General features: G+C 38.0%; 1 protein-coding gene across 1 annotated transcript in view; it reads right to left on the reverse strand.

The window, feature by feature from the left end:
• CFAP54 (cilia and flagella associated protein 54) overlaps positions 1-17,198 on the reverse strand; it is a 122,437-nt gene that overhangs the window by 105,131 nt on the left and 108 nt on the right. The gene's annotated exons all lie outside the window — the stretch shown is intronic.

Below are 17,198 nucleotides of genomic sequence, written 5' to 3' on the forward strand. Positions count from 1 at the left end.
TAATGAGACGCATGGGAATCCTGAACCTTTATGGGCAGCTATGAGAGATTATAGTCAGCATTTCCTTCCCACCTCCTTGCTTCTGGGCTGTTTTTGGTAAAGCTGCTTGTAGCTTACTGAAAGTGATTTTAGACTCAGATGCCTTACTTAAATCTGCGTTTCCATTCAATCAAAATTTGTGGATTCCTACCCTTATCTAAGGGCTACTTACTACCTTTCTGTAGGAAAGTTAACAAGGAGCTGAGAGATACACTGTCCTGTTTTGACAGCATTTGTGCTTTTTTGCTGTACCATGAAGAAACATGTCCTGAACTAGGAAGCTACATGCCTGATTGCAAAGGTAGGGACATATGAAAAGATGGTGGGAGTGGCTTACTTAGGACACCATACAGCTTTTAAAACAAAGCAGCAGTTCAGGTCCTTTACTGAGACAGTGACACATATTTGTAAAATATTTCAGTGCTCTTCCTGTCAGTGAGCAGTATACAAAATTTGTCAGACAATGGCAAGGTCTTTGAACTCTTGGGACATAGATTAACAATAGCTGAGGCATGTGTATCTTTTGACAAGCAATTGATGATCTTTTAATATATAATGAAAACAGATCTGGGACAGTTCTAATGCAAGTGAATGCTAAGAGAAGGAAAATGCTAAGTTTTTACTTGAAAACAGTTCTTGGCTTCCTTTCTGATCTAGTTCGTCAGTGTTGTACCAGGAAGGGAAAAGAGTGATCAACACAAGAAAGAACTGCAGTGACTGAGAACTATGCCGGTGCCAGGTTCTTAGAGAGCTGCGTTCAAGCTTGGGGTGACAGTTGTCTGTGTTCTCATTGTATTATATGAAAGGCTTCAGTGCCAAACTCTAAAGATGACGCGAGAGCTTTCAAGATTACAGTATATTAAAGTGGGTTTTTTCTTTTAAAATCTGAGTGTGAACGCTGACAAAAAGGTTTTCCAAGTTTCCTTTTATCATTAGGAAAATTTTCTTAGGCATATAAATTAATCTCAGTTGACTTGCAGAAAATGGGAGAAATCCGGGAGAAGTGATCTTGTTCAGCTGATTTTTCTCCCCACTGCAAAGAAAGTGTAGGAGTGTGTAATATTTGTGAACAATCTGTGAGATTTGACTCACCCACTCAAGTTGTATCGTTATGCATTGAGTGGGTTAAGCAGTCTTTGGGGAGGGAGATACAGTACGGGTTTTATATAGCTGCTTGAGTTTGTAAGAGGACTGAGATCTTCATTATGGACTTAAGTGCCAAAGGTAGAAGTTGGAAATATGAAATTTCGTGAGCGACTTTTAAAAAATGGAAATATTGCTTCAAGGAGAGAGCTTGCCTACAGTTCATGTTATTCTCTTAATTTTTATGAGATATACTTCATTCCAGCTTACAAGTAAATTCTAGTCAAGTAGACATCAACTGACGATGAGATTATTTTGCAAAGGCTTCTAGGAACCTGCAAATATTTCATCTGAGAATGTACTATTTTCAGTTCAGTAGACAGACTATGGAGGAAAGTTCATGTCTCATGTAAAGATCTTGTCTCAAATCTCAGGAAGCCGTAGGGGTTCTTCTGAAGAAGCTACGTCTAAGGCTAGTTTAAAGCAACTGTAAAGATATCTTGCAAAAAAAAGCCCTGTAAATCTCTTCCAATCATGAAAAACTGAAAGTATGCACAAGATTTTTAGTGATTTGCATGGAAGCTGCATCTTAGAAACACTCTAAAAATGTGGAACACTTACATGTATGTATAAAAAAGTGAGAGAGAGTCCTTAGCTAAAGACAACATCCAATTTATTGAGCAGAGATGGCCAAGGTAGTTTTTTGCCATGAAATGTGAAGTAGCAGAGATGAAGTGTGTAAATTATTTCTATTTTAGCTACATTCAGCTTAAGCTGATTGCTAGGTAGGCATCTAGTAGTTAGATTTGATTTTGGAATAAAAGTGGTGGCATGTTTTGTTTAAAATACATTTTCTTCATTTCATAAATATCCTCAAGCCAAACATTAAATGAGAGAAAGTATAGCCTATTCCAAGAAATAAATTAGTTCTGAAGATCTTCCCAAATTCTCCTGAAGCCAAGTATGACAGTGCATTTTTATTCCTATTCTCCTGACGCACATTTGCTGTTTATAATTCTGAGCTGCTGCAAATGCTGTAGATAGAAATGATCCTGGGGAAATTACACTATTGTTTGTATATATAACTCCTGAGTAGTCAAATGCATCCTTATCATGACTCTTTCTCTGTTGTGCATTTGGTCTGGGAGTACTCACAGGATCAAAATAGCCTCTTCTAGGAATAAACTATTGGCAACAAAAGGACACCTAAAATAAGCTGGTGATGCCCTCCAATATTTTTAGATAAATGCGTTTCTGTTCAGGCCTTTTCTTACTGCATTAAAGTATGACTTTTGCAACTTTTTGACACCATTGCTTCCATTTTCCATTCTTCCTAGTTTCACACTTGCTTGCAAGAATATTTCACTCCAAGGTCAAAGTATCTGCTGATTGAGGTTTTTTTCAAGCAGCTGACAGAAATTGTTTTGGACAATAGCCTGACCTTGGACTAGGAGATTTAGCAGACTGGAGGTCAGCAGTAGAAAATGACACAATGTGGAAGAGTAGTTATTTTTTTTTATTAAGCATTGCTTATTCAAGGAAGTTGAAAAAAAATCTGTTTTCACATAGTTATTTGGATTTTTCATATCTTTCAATACTTTAAAAAATATTCTATGTAATTATATTTTCTAGTTAATTTTTTAATTATATAAACAATTCTGATCTTTTTATATGTATTATTTCTAATAATAATATATGCCATTATGTAATTGCAAACCTTTATCTCAATACTTTAGAATTTTAGAAAATTAAGAACAAGTCATTGTTTTGCATATTACATACATGTGAAAAGAAAAATAAAACTATAATCTTTACCCTTTTCTCCCTCAGAATTTCAAATTAATAAAAATGAACAATTGTCTTTTCTCTACATGATGACACCTTAGGAAAATCAGAAATTGCTATTAGCAGTTTACCATGTTTAATTGATGCAATAACAAAATGTGGTTAGATCTTGGCCTCACAAATGTAGATGAAACCTTGGTAGCAGGTTTGAAAATTTTACTGAAATGCTTTCAGGTGGACATACAGCTCTTCATCTGTTAGATATGGATACATTAAAATAGTTGATTTTTTACTCAGTGGATCCACCTCATTTACTCTGGCATATTTATTAAATTCAGAGACAAAACCATGGTATTTACCTTTGTAGAATCAAAGTAAATGGGTAGATTGTATTCCTTCTTCTGTATTGTTAGCAGTAGACTTCATAAATTATCCTTAAAGAAGAAAATTTTTTTATGCTGTACCTATATAATTCCATTATAAGGCTGACAGAATGGTTCCTTGAAGAAGGCAGACAGAACTTCTCTGAAGTAAAGCGTTATACATCCATCTGAGTTAGCACAAAAAATAACTTAGATTTTTAAATTTGACATCAGAAACATAATCACTAGGTTTAAAACATGAATATAAATATTCCATGATAATTTGGAGGTGCATCTACATTAGTAGTTTGGTTGTGATCAAGAGCAGACTTTCTTAGTATCCCCAGTTCTGCACTTGCTGTATGTTACAGAATGATCTTGAGTGCATAGGCTGGACTCACTCTGAATGAACCTAAGCTGAAGTGTGCACTCCAGGAGCGCATCTGACATCCTCCATCTGATCCCAGACATTCAGTCTCCAGGAACAGACTAGTAAAACCCCCAAAATGTGCATTATGTGAATATCTGGTCCCCGTGACTAGTTGTTTCACAGTACAGATCTGCTCTGATTACACTGTTTTTCTTTTAGCCGTGCACTACTTTGCTAATTGGGAAAAAAATTTCTTTTGAAGCAGGATGAAAACCAATTATGCCATTTCTGGAGAGTTGTTTTTTAAAATATCTATACTTGAAGACAGCCTAAGACACCACTGCTATCTCCACTTTGCAAACAGAGGAGAGGGAAATGCTTACAAACTTTAAGCCACAAGTTAAACATTTTTTACTTGTTGCAGAACTACATCTTCTGTTTGTCTTCAAGAGGTGAAGATTTTTAGTGTCTCCTCAGTACCATTAACATAGAGGACAAAACTGCAGTGATACAAATACCTAGCAAAACATGCCAGTGCATTGTGTATAGTATCATATCAGCTTCCAGGTTAAAGTTCACAAATAGGGCCTATGCCCTATTTTGTTCATCTCATGATTTTACTTAAGAAAAAAAGATGACTTCATTAAGTTCTGTTACAAAAAGTGTTCTCCAGCTCTAGAATAACAACATCCTTTTCTTTATATCTTTGGTTTATTTCCTTAAAATAATAAAGTTAATGGATTATATACTTTCCTAGGAGCCTCCATGTTTTGTAGGTTACCCTCCTAGGCCATATACATGGAAATGCTGTCCCTCAGCCAGAAACCACTGTGTCTGTGCAGCTCAGCTGGTAGGCAGCAGATCAGTCACTGACTGTAGGACTCAGTGCGATGTCTCTGTTCACACTGTTTCATTACAATCATTTTCAGAGGCTGAGAGAATAGAGAGCCTGCCCTTAGCATGCAGCAGATATGCATGGTCTCTCCATAATAATTTCCTTAAAATGCATACTAAGATGCATGTCTGAGAGTAATATTTATCCTACTGTAATAGTGTTCCTCCTGTTTGTTCAGCTGTCCCAGCAATACCCACCTAGCCTTTTTCAGCATTTATATGATCTATAGTTTGTAGGAGTCTGATCATTCAGGGACAGTGAAAATTGGTGTGTTTTCAGGAAAGCATAAGAAGAAAAGGAAATGAGTTGATCAGAGCCATAATGCCAAATTCCCATTTCAGTAAGAGGTCAGATGACTCTGTTGCCTGTTCTGACCTGACAACAGATGCAGCATCTGAGCCAGCTCTAATCAGGCTTAGCCACTTGGCACAGCACTGATCAGTGTGGAAATACCAAAACAATGTAACTACAGCAGAAGGATGTACCAGAACAGTCTGTCTCCAGACTCAGTGTATCTGGGACCATGCTGTGCATTTCTCATCAGGTGCTACTTTGCATAGTGTGGGTGCACATTTAATGGCCAGTATTCACAGTACCACAGGTGCACAGTGAAGGATCTGGGAATGTACAGGCATGGAGATGACAGGAGGGGAGAGACTATTGTTAATGGGAAGCAGAAACTGTGATTTGCCTTGGAAAGCTCAAGGGCTGTAAGATGTGGTATTTGGCATACAGGGAGAAGGAAGCATAGTAGATGATAGTACAACTTCTGTTATAGTTGTACAGGATGGAAAAGAGCATGTGACTGGTATTCTCTTTTCAAGGCAGAAGAGGACGGAGCCCAGACAGAATACAGATATTGACAGAAAGCACTGGACAAGAAGGCAAAGACAGAACAAAGGAGTGAAGGGACATGAGAGGAAAGGGAAATGGTCTGCAACATCCTAAGTGCCTGTAATGTTTAAGAGTAGAGTCCTCCGGAGGCCAGTCTTCCCTTTGAGAGGAAAAAAAATAATGCCTTTAACACTGGTGGAAGTAGGTCTCTCAAGTACATCACCAGAGGTTGCTTAGGATAGTGACAGTCTGGACAGTAGATGAAAATACATGAAAAATTAAAAATAATACCGTCTCCAGAATCCTTCATAAAAGAGATACTTTCACTTTCATATATGCTTGTTGTGGTCAGGGGTTTTGGGCCAAGAAAAGAATAAAGTTAGCTGTGGCAACTTTAGTCCCTAGCCTGTATTTCTCAGACCTAAAGTTGAATAAACTTACCTTTGATAACAGCAGCACTGACTAATATGTAGCTCCAGCTCCATGCCTGATAGTGATGCTGGATGCCTTCAGATATTAAAAGGGAAGTTCCAGGCTCATTTTCTAGAGAAAAAAGTCTTAATTCTCAAGGTGGTTTTTTGTGTGTGTGTGTTTTGGTGGGGAGGGGGAGCTGGGAAGGGGCTGGTCAATTGGTTTGGGGATTTTTTTTTTCTTATCTTTGGAAAAGATTTTGCACAGTTTAAAAATAAAAATTAAGACTTCTAGCAGAGGCAAGTGTGGTGGCTAACCTTACTGTTCCTGCAGTTTCCATTATCTGTGCTGTTCTTTGGAGCAGTAACTGAAATAGAAGGCAGAGAGTGGGAGTGCTGAATGGGAAGGTGAAGGGCCCTGGCAGATCTCTGCAGTGCAGGTGGAGCTCTCTCAAGCCTCTGACTTACATTTTCTGAGTCAGAGAATTAAGGGTTGATGGTGGCAATTATGTACGCTGGGTACAACAGAGATCTGAGATAAAGAGATAATGGTCCTGCTTATAATAAGAGAAAGGCAGCAGCTGAGAGCAATAGAAGAAGAAAGCAAGAAAGGAAAAACATTAAGTGGGAGTAGGTCAAGGCATATATTTTAGCAATGGTGCTGGAATTTCAGGTCTTTAAACTCCTTCGACAGGTGATACTTCCTCCCTGGGATTCTGTAGCTATTAATATGGAAGCGAGACATTCAAAAGGAGAGAGACAGTCTGGCGCTTAGACCCTGAGACGTTTGCAGACAGGGAGCTGTGGGAACCTTCCTCAAGGAAAAGTGTTTTGCCTTGAGGCTACAAGTGCTGCAACATATTTTCAGGGTTGCTCCTAAGCAAAGGGACCTTGGGAGGTTCAAACCAGAGTGATCTTCTCTCCATAAGTGAGCTGTAAGAGGTCCCAGTGTGTTTTGGAAGGCTTGAAGATGTTGCTGTTTGTAAGTGTCATAGGATGACTTTTCAGGTTCACCCTGTTGGAGCCTGAATGATTTGATAACACCTACACTACACTTCTTTTACAGCCCAGGGATGTCTCTGTACTTTATTAACTTTCCCAGTAATATATTTGTTACCCAGCTTTGGCCTGGTGACTTCATTTTGTGTTAATTTTTTATTATTTTATTTTACTTTTTTTTTTAATTTGCCATCTAATGTGAGGTGATTACTGCATTTTACTAACTGAAATTACTATAGCATTTTGAAGGAAACAGTTGATATCAGTAGTTAGGCTGAATCTAATTTCCTTTAAAAGGTCAGTTACCCAATGACAGGTCACCTGTGGAGTTAAAGAATATCAACAGTAGCCTGAAGCTATTCAACACTGTAGTATTCAGTGAGTAGATAAATTTGTTAGACTTCAATACTAGTAGTTCCTCAGGCATCATTATTATATAAATTTACTCCTTATGTTTTTTTCCTTTCTATGAATTCCTGTAGCACCTCTATTATAATAATTTGGTACATCTCTATCATTTACTTTGACTGTTATTTTCAAGTGGTAATACCTCAAAAGTAGACACAGTTAGATTACTGAATAATGCAAACCACAAGAGGTATTTATAGAGAGGAAAAAGAAAATACAAGATAATGGCTTGTTCAACCTTCATTAATACAAAATGTAACAATTATGGTAAGGTTTCCAAGTTCCTTAAGTGTCCTGTGTTGCCTAAGGACTTTTTTTTTCAACCCTAGAGCTGTGCAGCCCCTGCATTTAATGTGCACAATAACTTTTCAGAGGAAAGGAGATTTTTGGCATTTACAGGTGCATATGCATTAGGTAAAACAATCCCCACTAAGTGGTGAGTACAGTTCTCCAGATAATTTCTACCTCAGTAAGACCTGCAGGACTTAGAAATGCACTGATTTCTGAATGCCCTTGTAAAAGTCACTATGATGTCAGAAACATTTTTATTTTATCTCAGCTCAATTTACCCTGCTCAGCACCTCAGGCATCCTTTCTTTAGCAGTTATTTGACATCCACACTATCATTAGTGCACACTATCAGGGTGTTCCAATGCAAAGCACTAAAAAGCATCATGGTAAATGATTGTATCACTCCAGAGGACATTATCACTATTGTTTTAAAAACTATTCACAGTGCCTGCCACATGAGTATGTCTTAACAGAATAAACTGATGCAAAACAAATACCTTAATTTTACTTCTCTAGCTTTTGAGAAACAGGAAATACAAAAGGAAATTAGAACATCCAGCACTCTTGGTAATAATTATCATAGGCATTTGAAAAACAGGCACACAGAAAAGGATATGTGCAGAGTCAGAGACTGCAGTGACCTCCCACACTGCCAAGTTCTTTAGAATTACTGAAATTGTAAACAAAGTAAAAGCTCTTCTTTCCCAAACAGCCGCCTCGATGTCACTTGTTTCCACATTCTGGCTTCTGTCGCTGCAGCCCACACTTTCTCTGTTGCTAAGTGCTTTAGGCTTCTGCAATATGTTCCAGCAGCTCCCTGTTTCTCTCATATCTGCAAACGTGCTATCATCTGAGAGCAGAATGTCTAGGTTTATCTGACATGGCAAGAAAAAAAATATTAAACTGTACAAATTACAGATTCTTAAAGAACACTAAAATTTTCCATATGAAAAAAAAATCTCTATAATCTTGCATGTAATTTTGTAACATTTTGTTAGAACATGTTTTCAATTCACAGTAGGATATGTGAGGGATGAGGGCACATTATGGCTCCTGGGAGCAGCTGTAACTAAATCTTGACTGTAAGTGACAATAGCAACACAGAGCACCGGGTACTTGCAGACGCTTACATCAGTGCTGTCACTGAGCTATGCAAATAAGCTCATAAATAAATGGAAATCATAGGAAAAGTGGGGGAAAAAAAGACAATACAACAGTTAAGAATTTATATAATTTTGTAATTATAATTTTGTAATTATATTGGTAAATTCAGACTGCTACATCTTTCTTCATTCTGGCTAAACACTGGTTTCTTCTACCCTTAGAGCAGACACATAGTAGTTTCCACTCAGGAGAGAATGACATTATCACTGTTATTCATCCAGCTATGTCTGCCTTTTTTTGTTTTGGTGAGTAGGCATCTTACTGACTGCAGTTTTCAGCCTATGTGCTTTACCCACCCTGGGGTACAATTCCACAGTTCTCCCTGTATCCTTGGCTACAGTACCACCATACCTACTATTGTGATTACTGGCAGGTTTTGCTTTATGTCTTTCATTCAAGTTAAGATGAGCATCATTAGCTCTTTAATAGTGATTAGAGAGCTGTCTTTAGTGATTAAAGGGCTAACATATATAATTAAGTTGTGTGGGCATCCCCATTGCCAGATACAAGAAACATTCTAGGTACATTTTTAGGTTAAATTTGGCATTTCCCAAAGCCAGCTAAAGGTACAGGAAAAAGTAAGCAGTATTTTCAGAAGAAAGTAATTCAGCACATAAGGACTGGATTGGTAGAATGAAATAGTTGATGCTAAGGCACCTCATTTTTCCATGATATATGTTTTGGGGGTTTATTCTAGATTATATTTAGCCTGGTCACTGAAGCCAAACACCTCCACTATACATGTGTTTCAAAGCTTTCTGAGAAGAAGTGTTAGGTATGTGCTAGAGGACCTTGTGATGATGCAGCTCACACGCTATTTTGGAACCTCTTGTCCCCATTAGCACTAGGGTGCATGAGGAGCAGATTGGAAGCAGAGCTTCTGTTTTCATTTCCTCCTGAAGGAATTTGGTTTGTATGCACCAAAACCACTTTGAAAACTGAAACACCACATGGTAAGTGGAGACAATGACAAGATTTTCCTCCAAACCACACTGTTGCTTTGAAACGAATTGCTAACGTGGACACAGACTTCTTGGACAGCTGATGAGGGAGCAATCTGCAGGTTCTGCTAGGGCCCAGGAGAGAAGATCAGCTGCTTTAGGCTGAATCTCTTCCCTCCACATAGACCACCTTTCAATATCACTGCAGGCCATCTTGCTCTTCTATCAGCACTCTGTGTTATTCTTTCTCCCCTGCTGGAAAAGGTCCCCGTCCTGCCCCATTTCCACCCACGTGGAAGATACAGGGAGTGACCTGTGGCTGCAGAAATGATGCAAGCTGTAGAATGAGGACCAAGAGCTGCCCGAGACATGAACATGGAGATACCATGGCCAAAGAGAAGTGAGAAAAGAGTATCTCTAGGGTTAGGTGAGCATATGCAGGTTGGTAGAGAGAGGTGTCAAAGCCCCCATGACTTCCAAAGCTTTGCTGCTTGTTTTTTACACTTCAGCCTCACTAAAACATAACTGGCAGTTCACAGTACCCTAATTTCCCTGAAACAAAAAAAAAAAGACCCCTCTCAGTGTCCCCATTTTGTATTCTGAAACAGCTCACTTGCTACTGCTGCAAATTTAGATTTACCACACAAATACAAAATTTCTAAAACCATGTTTCAGCAAGATGCTTTCCCTCCACCTCCCCACACAGAGGGTAAGAGAAATTCTTGTTAAATCTGTCTGGTTTCTCTGGGTTCTTGGGCCTCTTTTTTGCCTCCAGACATGTTCTTTTAATAACTGTGTGCTGAGACAAGAGGTATCTTGCCTCTGCCTTCATTCCCTCAGTTAGTCTGTGCCTGAGACCAAAGCTGATAACTACTCTTTTCCTTAATCAAAACCTGGGATGGGATGTTCTGTTGCTTGACATCTTAAAATCTTCTTGTGGAGGGCTGGGGTTAGGACACCCTAGACTCTACCCTAGTGTTAAATGGCCTGCTTTATTTTGAAGCAGAGAAGAGTAACAGTCAAGGCAGGGAATATGCAGCAAATAACAACTATAAAGTAGTGTAAGAATCAGCTGAAAAGCACACTTCATCCCTTACCACCCAGAAAAATTAATGGCACAGCCCCCACCAACCATGTAAGGATCGACACACAGCCCCTGCATCACTTCCTGCTTCTTTTCCCCTGAAGCACTGGTTAAACTAAGCAGATTTTACAATGTAGTCATGTGCTCCACTTGCTAATAATCAGCTCAGTGTAAATATCAACACACTGCTGCAGAGAAGCTCAAATGTCATCGTAACCGTTCCCTTGGATCACTTCAGCTTTGCGCATTGAGATGTTGTATTGCAGTGCTGTGCTTGCTACAACTGCAGAAAGGAAACTCTCACCTTCCCTTATAACAACTAGAAATGGTTCTTTAAGGGCAGTATATACAGATGCAGTGTATTCCCTGAACTCTATTCTTGGTATGTTACTAAGATACAACTGTTTCTATGGAGAGCTTTTTGGTGGGCAAAATAAACTGTTTTGATGAATTATAAAAAAGGTAAATTAATTTTTCAAAACAAATTATTGAATGAAGCTAATGAGATTAAATCACACTAATATAGAATTTTGAGTACATAGTTACTCCTCTTTTTTTTTTTTTTAATTTCTAGTAGACATTTATCCTAAATTCTGTATGGTCTATAAACTGATATAAATTACTATCTGTCCTGTGAAATACTTAACTAATTCTAAAGCCATGCATGTTGTTTGAGCTACAAGATCTCCAACTGAATTTTTGTTTGTTTTTAAAAGGTAAGTATAATTGTGCAGCAATTCACTGTGGAGTATAAGTATCTGCATGGCCAGGAATATGCCATGTTGTGAAGTGAAGAAAAGAGCTTTGAAATGAAGAATGGTAAAGTAAAGAAGGAAAGAATAAATAAGTATGTTAAATAAAGCTCACCATTTAATTTTAACATGCTTTTGGGTAACAGCTAGACTCTACAGATGACAACTAATAGATATGTGGGGGACTGTGGCATTCCTGCTTTTGTTTTGTTTTGTTTTGTTTTGTTTATAGCTGTAATTATTTTATACTGTGCTGAAACAGAATTTGAAAAATGCTGTGCTTGATTTAGGGAATAGTTTAGTTGATCAATCAGCAATTTGGCAAAGCAAGCAGCTACACAAAAAGAAATTGGTGAGGAATTCCACACTTAAATCAATTGGAATTTATGAGTGACCTCTTCTTTTTTTTTATCCTTATATCTTTAGAATTTGTTAACCTCATTTGAAGATGCACTTTGGTATTTTCAGTGTCAGAAAAATTCTATAGGTTACATATCAGTTTAATCAATTGTCTTATTCAACCTTAAATGCACATGTAGCTATTTAAAATTTCTCATTGGTACCTAAGAGGAAGCATTTCTTTCAATGAGCAGATAGGAGCTGCCAACTGTATTCTTCTGGTTTTATGCCACCCTTTTTTATCTCTTACTTGGATGGAGTCTTCCAAATCTAGCACCAACATATAAATATGCACATAGCTGCCTAAAGCAGGATTCATAGGACAGCAAAAATTAGTTAAGAAAAGCCTGACTGATCTAGCTGTTGCAATTTAAACAATTATTACAGACCTCAGCACTTTGTCCCTCCCATGTGCCAGAGGGTACCCTCCCTAGGAGGTGTGTCAGAAGAAACTACAGGCATCTGACTCACCTTCCTCTATGTCCTCACTGGTGGTTAAAGCTACTTGCCACACTATACAGGGAAATAGGTATGGTTCTGTCTCCTCTCTCTCAGGGTCTAACAACTTTCTGCAGAAGGGTAGGGCAACTAGCTGGGGCAGATAAAAAACAACATCATAATTCTACCTATCTCCCCTGCATAGTTAGTGTTGTTAAGATTACAAAATGGTAAAAACATTTGGCCTAGACTCACAGATAAAGCCCTACATCTACTTACTTCCTAATTTCCTGAATTTGTTTTCCATATCTTCTCTCTTGCATTCTTGTTCATCCATCCCAGCTCTCCTCCTGTTCCCCTTCTCTATCTGTAGTGCTTGTTTTGCTAAGGCTATCTCTTACTGACATCTCAAAAGCTGCCGTTATAAATTTCAAAGCAGTCAGCCAACCAGCTGCCAGTGCACAAAAAACTCCAAAATGTAGTTGATCTGAGCATGCACAGGGATCCCTAGAATATATAAGAAAGTCTCTGCACATGAACAATATATCATATACCCTTGACCTGTGGCATACAGCAAACAATGTGTGCAGTACTCAGTTCTCGCTGAGGTAGCCTTTGTTTCCCCCAGTTCATTTCATTCTATCCCCAGATTTCCTGTGTCTCATTTTATTTCCAGCATTCACTATGTACACTGGTTCCATTTACACGTGCCTTTTCTGATACTCCTCATATTCTCTACATCTGATTTGAGTTCTGCTCCCACTCCTTTTATTCCCATGTCTCTCTACACCTTCCTGTCCAGAATTAAAAAGAGAAATTTGAGAATGATCTGGTTTCATCTTCACTGGAACAGCTACCATCTTTGCTAGAACAAGCTTAAGTTTTATGTAACAGTATTACAGGAAAATAACCAGCTATCATGACTGAAAGCAATTTCATTTAAGTCCTGAACACTTTGGAGAGAGCAACCATTACAATTAAGGAAAAACCAAGATGTTTGACACCTATAGTCTTGTAACTGCAGGAGTCTCTGTGTATTTTGTGCTTTAATTTCAAATCCACTAAGTAGTTCAAATTGGCAATGATACAAAGGTTCTGAGACTCACTGATGGCATTTCTAATCAATTCAGTGAATAATGACTGCAAATTTCTATGAGCCAATTTACTTGCCATGAAGAAGCTATTCTGTATGAGACACTGAACCTGCATGAAAGAAACAGAGAAAAATAGGAGCCTCTTCCCCTGCCATTTCAGATTTCTGTTTCATAAAGGGAGAATTGTACCCCTGAATAGTACCTGAAAGGTACAAGCAGCAGAGGTGTGCACATACAAGTGACCAATTTTCATTACCTGCAGATCTTCATTGTTTTGCTCAAATTCTTTTCATCACCTTTAGTCTCGAACAAAATGTAAACAAAATATAAAAAAAAAAAGAATAAAAAAAATCTTTCTTTCACTAGGCTAGAGTTTTATAGTGATGTATTGTCCAAGGCAGAAACCTAATTTTTAGACAAAATACAGAAAATACCTCACCATTTTCTATCTGAGTATGGTAATTGACCTAGTTGAAGTAGGCTTAATATCTTTTGTTTTGAAAAGCAGGATGTCCTGTCTTTCAGAGCAGTAGTAGAGAAATAAAGGAGTGTCTAGTGTTTGTTTGCAAACCCAGGCAGAACTGTACAAAAAGAGTCTGTCTCCATGCTATTAACTTCCTTCTACAAGGACTAAGCTGACTCTTGCTGAAGTTAATGGAAAGACTTCATTTACATTAGCTGGAGGAATCTCCATCTGGGAGAAGAAAACAGTCAAGAAAAAACAAGCAATGAAACTAGATTTTCCACTTAAACAGTACTCCAAATCAAAAAAATATACACAACTGGTAGATACTTTGCATGTACAAATATCACAAATGCCAGATATAAATAAAAGCATCAATTCTGATATTCTAAAGATACTGAAATCATTATCTACATGACTGATAAATATTCTTCAAAATTTAGAGATGCAAAGTGTGAGGAAATGAGAAACAATATTTAAGTAGCATTGTGACAGGATATTGTGACGTTACATACAGGAGCTAAAAGGTTTAGCAATATAAAGGAAGAAAACAGTGACAATATATCATATGTATATGTCATGTCATATATTACAAATATTTACATGCTAAAAATGATAATATAGAGATGGGAACTAAGCACAGGTAATGTGCTTAGTCTTCTAGTAATTTCTGCAGCAGCTAATCAATCTCCAAACACCTGTATAGCTATGCAAATGAAAATCTCAAGTGTAGATAATGAACACCCCACTATTTTCACTTTGATAACTCTTTCCTGCTTACCAAAAACAAGGTTTACAATAACAAATAGTAACTTTCCACAATGTGCTTATGTGAAATATAGACAGCTAAAGCAAAGTGCAACTAAAACAATGACCAGCTATCAGTTACAGAAATGGCTAGAGCTCTTCTTAGCAGAAGTATACTCATTTTTGCTTCTTTCAAGGGGTGCCTCCTTCATGTTACTACTTCCTGCTTCCATTCATCAGAAAGGAAGGGGTTTGGTCGTCCAGTGAGGTAACAGAATTGTACTGTATTTAGCCTAGAGGCCTTGTACTAAATCCAAGTAACCTGGAAAATGCTTTATATGAATATCAGCTTGATGTAAAACAGCAAGAAACTATCTTAATTTGATTATTTTAAATGGATTGGAGTTTTGCATAGGTGGAAGACAATCATTACAGAAAGGAGTGCTACACAGACTAACATATAAATAGCTCGTGCTGTGAGGAGAACAATAGCCCTGTTTCTTTTCTCAGAGCACAGATACAATTAGTTAGAGGATATTGCATTCTTCAGAAATTTTTGGCATCCAATAGAAAAAAACAATTGCATTTCAAAACAGAATATTGTATTTGGAAATCATTTCCTCTTTTAATAACCTGCCAAGGCTTTCAGTCCTTCCCCTGCAAACGAACACATCCCTTGCAGTTTAGCACAATGCTTTCCCACACTGCTGGCTGATTGCGAGGTCGCTGACTCCTGATGCAGTGACACAGAATCTTGAGCTTGCCTCTTGGCAGGGAGATAACTGCTTTCCACATACATTGTGCTAAAAATGCATGTTTCTGTGGGGTTTCCATCTACCGCTGTGTGAACTCCACTGATTTAACTCCCATACTTTTACTGTCACAGAATAACTACATACTTTTGTTGAAGAAATGTAGAGGTGAAGCCAAAATGTTCATTTTCAAAGCAGGAAATCTCAATCCCCTGACAGCACTGAATTCCTACTGCTGGATTTAGATTCTAATGGCTGATGTAGATTTCATCAGATTGTCCAGTGGCAATAATTCATTCCATGTAACCTGGGTGTATTCCATTCTAGCTGGATTAGAGAGAAGACCTATTGCACTCACCAGCCAATCCATCTTAAAACTAGTTTAAAATATTAATCATCATGGTTAGCTAGATGGAAATATGATTGATTGCTACATAATCCACTAAATAATAAAACAAATCAATAGCTATAGTTATAAAACTAGACCCATGGGATAAATCAATCAACCCAGTACCTACATTTCAAACTTAAGTCTGTCACTCTGTCTTCCTTCTGCACTGTCTTTTGCCCAGATGTGAAAATCTTCATCTGAGGTCATGAGGTAGTGGCAGATACAAAGGCCAAATGGATATCAAGTGTTCTATCATTACAAACTCTTCCCTCTTAAAAATTCATAATTCTCCCCATTACAAGTGGAAAACCCTAAAATACTCTAATTACACTGCAGTCAGTGTTGACCCCTTATTTCTTGGGTGACTCATGCTAACTGCTCATTTTTTAAGTTTCCTCCTTTATTTGCCATAATTACTTTTCCTGTAATAACAGAAGTATCAACAGCGGACTTATGAATCAAGTAAAATGAACATATTTTACTGATATTTTTAATATATAAAAAGACGGCTTTATAAACTTCCAACCCACGTTCCCTCTGTACTTCATAGGTGGAACAGCATTTACTTGGATGTGCTGCAATAAATGGACATGCTGCACTCGTTACTGTGCTGTCTCAGAAGCTTGTTTTACAAATCATGCACATAATAAACTTGCACACTATCATTTCTAATGTTACTACGTACCCAAAATAGCCTTCAAATTGAATAAGATAAAACAAAACATACATCATCTAGTTAGCATTCAAAGATCAGGAGAACTGGTAGGTCTAGCAGGAACTGGTAGGTCTTGAGCTTTAAAGGAGATCTGTAAGGGGTATCTTTGCATTACCAGAAAGTTCAAAGCTTGAGTGTCTGCTTTCTCTGTGTTATTAAAAATCCCACAAGTTTTGCAAATGTAAGGTAGCTATCCTACATCTTGAAAACATGCAAAAATACCGTGGTAATCATGTTTAGTCTGTATAAACAGAACGTTTGTTTCTGAGTCATGTTTACTTCTTTTTATCCTAAACTGATTTCACTAGAAATTTACATCAGCATGAGCAAAGTGAATTTCTGTGCATTTAAGAAGTGGTTTCATGCTTGCACTCCTTTTTTAGGCAAGAGAAATTGACTTCTGTTTACTGGGAAACATACTTGTCTGTGTTCTGGTTTGCTTGTGCTGTTGGAAGGGTCAACAGAGCTGGAAGCAGGGGAATTTTCAGCTGGCACTGCTCCTGTGAAGGCAGCTCCCCCTTGGCCCTACTGTGGAGAAGGCCTGGCTCGAATAAGCTGCACACAGAGTTCCTCAAGATCAGGGGCTTGCTTCTGCAAATGAAAATGTACTCTAGTCTCCACCTAGACACAGCACAGTACAGACCTGCCTGCAGAACAAAGCGGTTTTGGCCTCACTCAGCATCCGCAGGAGGGTGGGGAAGCTAAGACCCATAAAACCCTGGTCTGCATGAAGATAGGAAAAGGCCCCGTGACACCAAATTTGAACTTAAAAAAGCAAGAGA

Source organism: Camarhynchus parvulus, chromosome 1A (assembly GCF_901933205.1).
Source record: "Camarhynchus parvulus chromosome 1A, STF_HiC, whole genome shotgun sequence".
Lineage (NCBI taxonomy): Eukaryota > Metazoa > Chordata > Aves > Passeriformes > Thraupidae > Camarhynchus > Camarhynchus parvulus.